Source organism: Balaenoptera physalus (genome assembly GCF_965194825.1).
Source record: "Balaenoptera physalus genome assembly, chromosome: 10".
In the NCBI taxonomy this organism is placed as follows: Eukaryota; Metazoa; Chordata; class Mammalia; order Artiodactyla; family Balaenopteridae; genus Balaenoptera; species Balaenoptera physalus.
In genome coordinates, this window is record NC_138889.1 from 110,540,108 (window position 1) to 110,545,290 (window position 5,183).

A 5,183-nucleotide genomic window follows, 5' to 3' on the forward strand; every position below is an offset into this window, starting at 1 on the left:
CCTGATCGGTGGAGTCTGCTGGCCTTCTGTGCTGTGATGTTCCTCCACCTTCGTAATTAATATGTATTTCAATTTATTTGTTTACTTATTTATGTCATCATGGAGTAATGGTTTCTTATTTTAGTCAATGAATTATAGTACATTTCTGTCATTATTTATTTTGACCCTCAATTTGTTCTGCGTTTGACCAGTGAAAGCCCCTTTTGATGTGTCTCATAATTCTTTGAGCACTTCCCGATTCACTGGAATAAGATGCTCCAGACTCACCTGGTACCTTCCCTGAAGAATCCAGGAGACGCCAGGCTCCAGCTTCTGGTTGTCTCCTCCCCGGGTCACATCCTCCCAGCAACCTGTGTGACAACATGCCTGGAGTCTTACCAACCAGGGAAGCCCGCCCGAACCTGGGTGTCCAGGGCTTTTTTGGGGGGGTCAGTCACATTGACGTGGAACTCCTTGGTCTCCAGTCCCTCCAGAGACCACACTGATAGAGCGAGGCCAAAGGCCCAGGTGCACACACTCTTCCAGGGAAGGTGCTCCAGTGCACTGGGGTTATCTCCCAGGAGCCAGAACAGAGTGCGGGGTTGGATCACCCAAGTCCACCAACAACCCTTGACCACACAGAAGCCTCCTTTGCTTCCACCCCTTCCAGCTCCCACCTCTGGTCACCCATCCTGCTGTTCCACCAGCTGCCCTCTATCGGCACTGATCACACAGACAGTCATCTGTGCATCTCCCCCAACACCAGGATGGATGGAGACATTCCCATGTCTCTTGACCCCATCCCAGAAGGTTCTGCAAATCTCTAAGCTTCCTTTCTTCAGGATTACCCTAAGGCAAGGCCTTCCCCTTGTGTACCTGCCACTGAAGCTGAGTCATCCTGGGATGTGGGGGCCATTCATTCATTAGATGGTAGCTGTGCACTTCCCAGGTAACAGTCCTTGTTGAATAAGACATACCCCTCCCCTCACAGATCTTCCAGAACAAGAGTGTCATTATGCTCAAGCCTCATCACTTCCAGGAAGCCCACCCTGATTGCAACCCCTCCCAGGTCTTCAGTGACTGGTCTGTCCTCCAAGCTGCCGCAGACTGGCTGACTGGACCCAGCCCCCAAGGCCACTCATGACTGTCCCAGCTGGGTCAAATAGTCCTTTTCCTGGGAATTTGGAATAGGGAGACAAGAATTATAGCCAAGCTCTGAGGGGCGCTTGTCTTAGGACATGACCTAGAGCCACCTTGGGCATCATTTTTGGCAGTCAGCAAGGGGAATGTGAGTGAAGGGTGGTGCACGGGGCAACAGTGGCAAGAGTCCCTGTGACCTCACAGAGAGCGTGGCCGGATTCCTGGTGACTTCCCAGCTCAGGGCAGTGGGCCCCTGGGCTCTGGGAAGATACCCCTTTTCCATCCAGGTAGCTTCATCTGTCTTATTCCTGGTGATGTAAACCTAGATCACTTAGTGAAGGCAGTGCCTTCCAGTTTCTTTACTGAAGTTACTACTTTTCCTGTTGTACTTAATAATTATTTGGGGGGAGATACTTTGAGACTATGAAAATACTTTGTTTCTCCTTGAAATTTTACCCACTTATTTGAGGCCCTATCTGTGGATCTGTAACAATTATTACTGTATTGTTCTAATGGTGACTTTCTATTTTCTCAATTCTTTCTACATTTATTAAATGGAATTCTTTTCTAAGGAAGAGCTGTCCCCTCTTCCCATCACTTATTTACTCCACCCAGATTTAGCGTACAGGTGCATTTCCTCCCCTGCTGCAGGGCAAACTTTCACGTTAAGCAAACCTTGAGATTCCTGTCTTGTCCACAAACTAACTCCATGTGTCAGCCAGTGACAAGTCTTCGTACATCCTACAAAATTTCTCTGATGCTCTCACAAATAAAAGCTTAGACTGTGCTCACAAATAAACTTTTTTTTTTTAATCTGGAAGAATGTTTTCTTGTTTAAAAAACGTACAGAGAAGGGTAAGGGGGAAGTAATTGCAGGAAGAGGGAATAGCATACACGGTGGCTTAGAGGAAAATTGTGAAATCCAGTCCCTAGCTGGAATCTGAGTTGCTTTCTGAAGATGATACCATTTACACAGCATCTCTCCTACTTCTGGGCTGGTCCCCTCTTCAAGGCCCTTTTGTTGATCCTTGTGGTTGAGTGACTGCAGAAATGTTTCCAATTGTTTTGTCCCTGAATCCATACCTCTGGACGCAGAAATCCCCATCAGGGGGCAAAGTGTTATTTCCTCGCCCCCTGAATGCCACCTTGAATCTAGGCTTATCTTGTGACTTGCTTTATCCAGTAAAGCACTGGCAGAATGACCAGTTGGCAGTTCTGAGCCTAGGCCCCGAGAGGACCCTACCATGTGGACCAGCCCAGGCTAGCCTGCTGGAGGAGGAAAGACATGTGGCGCCATTGCCCCCGTCACCCCAGCTCAGAGCCAGCCCACCATCAGACATGGGAGTGAGGCCATCAAAGACCAGCCAGTCCCCAGACAACCCACCAGCTGACTGCAGACCTACAAATGACTCCAGTCAAGATCACTGAAGCCTGATCCAGATCAGCAGAACTGCCCAGCTGAGCCATGGGTAGGTTTTTTAAAAACAGAAACAAATGTTTATTATATGAAGCCACTGAATTTGGGGATGGTTTGTTACACAGCAACAGCTAACTGCTACAGTTCTTAACTACTCCCACATTCAAAACTAAATTCTATAACACTCAAAGAGATGCCGTGTATGAAGCTGTCTTCTGGTCTTCTGGTCCAGCCTGTCATAGGGTGCGTGACACCAAGAGGGATCAAGTGACCTGCCAGAAAGGAGACAGCAAGTTACAGGCAAATACAGGGACAGAACACATAACCCCAGCCTCCAGTCCACCTTCTGCTTTCCCTTAACCACTCTGCTTCACCAAATCTCAGTTTTCACATCCTCAGATTGAGACTCTCTGACTCTACAAAGTGTCCCTCGGGGTTCACCTGCACTGACCCAGGGCTGAACTTGGCAATCCAGGACTGCTGCCCACCTGGGGCAGGTTCCTGCTTAACCTAAAGAGCGGTCACCCTCGCCATCTCTCCCTCCCCTTTCTCCTGGAGGAAACAGCTGTGCTCTGCCAGCTGCTGCTTTGGGAGGGGCCTCAGACACTGCGGGCAGAGACAGTCCTGAGTGCACACTGCAACATAAGTATCTGTAAATTAATGATCAATGAATGATATTAATCATGGGAAAGGCTTCTCTCTGGGATGATGCACGTCTAAATAACAGTAACAATGGCAGCAACAATAACAGTAAGTACCACTTACTGAGGTCCTGAGCGTGTCTTGTGCTGTACCTCACTCCATGCTCCTAGCAACTTACGATAGAGCAGGCATGGTCCCCAGTTCACAGGTGAAGATGTTCAGACGTGCAGAACTTGCCCAGTGTCACACTCGATCACCCCTCAGAGAAGCTTTCCCGACTGCCCTAGTGAGAACAGAGAGCCCCCATTAGTGCCTGCCCCTCACACTGGTCATGTGACATGTCACCCACGTTCCCCGCCACCACCACCCCCCAGAATTGGCACCCATGAGCTCAGTCTGTCCCACTCACAGCTGCACCCAGAGCCTGTGTAACCGAGCAGGACCCTATGGGGCCTTCCCGGAACAGAACCCCCCCCCAACCATGTCCTCTGCCTGCCTCTTGTCTGTAGAAAAACTTTATCCTCCTAGGCCTTCCCCAAGTTCCAAAGAATAAACTTAATCAGAGAGGTGAGAAAACGCAGAGAGAAAGGATAACAGTCAAACAAGACAAAATAATTAATAATAGTTTAGCCATTAAACAAAGTCAAGGGCCTTTAGTTCCTCTTCCAGGGTTATAGATAATGTTCTGAGCCATGTCCTTGAGCTGTTTTGCAGATACTGAGACCTCCACCAGGTGGAAGAAGTTAACTACATGCTGCCCACGAACACATAGACCCCAGACTGGTGGGAACCAGAAGGTTGATGATGTTGACTCCCAATTACCTCACCACCAACCAATCAGAAGAATGTCCATCAGCTGATCACACACCCCACAAGCCCCCTCCCTCACCCTGTCTTTAAAAACCTTTCCCTGAAACCCATCGGGGGAGGTCAGGCCTTTTGAGCACTAGCTGCCTGGACCCCTTGCTTGGCGCCTGTTATAAACGCTACACTTTCCTTCACCACGACCCGGTGTCAGTAGATTGGCTTTACTGCACAGCAAGTGGACCCACGTTTGGTTCAGTAACACCCGGAGCGTGGCAGGGGCTGAATGGAGGCTGGAAGTGGGTGGTCTGCTGGGAAGTGCTGGACCCGGAGCCCCCTGGAGGCCCCCACCATGCAGCAGGTCATGGCTGCCCCAGAAGGGCCTGTGCCTGGAACGAGGAGGGGCTCAGCCTGGGGAAATCAAGTCTGCAAAAGCCAGCAGAGCCGCCAGCAGTCAGGCCCGGGCTGTGCCGTGCTCCAGTCGGTTTTAGGATCCCCTTCCTGGGCCACGACAGTGGGTGGCCGCTCACCCCCGCTGCGGTGGAGGGGGAGACCCTTCAGCGCCTGGGTCCCTCCGACGCCCTGACTCCTTTTCCACTCAGAGCCTTGAACTTGCCGACTGTGCGCTTGGCACTGGGACCTGCTATCAAACAGTCCTGCGTGGGAGTCTGAGATGGTCTGAGTTGGTAGCTGTAGTCGCCCTTGTTTTTCTATTTTATTTTTGCCGTTTAGGGATTCCTCTTATAATTCAATCTGTTGTTTTTTTTTTTAATTACATGAAATATTGACTTGGTTCCAGAGTCAGATCTGCCAAACAAGGCTGTATGAGTTTGCTATGGCTGTTGGTGTCTTAAAAAACACAAATGGACTCTCTCGCAGTTCTGGAGGCCAGAAGTCCCCAAACCAAGGTATCCACAGGACTGCTTCCTCCTGGAAGCTCCAGGGGAGAATCTGCTTGCTCAGCTTTTTCTCCTTCTATGGGCCACCTGCATCCTTGGCTCATGGACCACCCACCCTCCCACCCCCCGTCACTCCAACCTCTGCTTCTGTGGTCACAGCCCCTCTCACTCTGACCCTCCCGCCTCCTCTTATAAGGATGCTGTGATGATGGGATCCAGAACCATCTTCCCATCTCGAGATCCTTAACTCAATCTCACCTGCAAAGACCCTTTTGCCCTGTAAAGTCACATATTCACAGGTT

General features: G+C 50.2%; 1 long non-coding RNA gene across 1 annotated transcript; it reads right to left on the reverse strand.

The window, feature by feature from the left end:
* Positions 1 to 2,179: 2,179 nt before the first annotated feature.
* LOC309668195 lies at positions 2,180 to 4,141 on the reverse strand. Its single transcript, XR_014268115.1, has 2 exons — positions 3,357 to 4,141; positions 2,180 to 2,808 (listed from the first exon to the last, which is right to left on the reverse strand). It is a non-coding gene; the product is annotated as an uncharacterized lncRNA (long non-coding RNA).
* Positions 4,142 to 5,183: the final 1,042 nt, after the last annotated feature.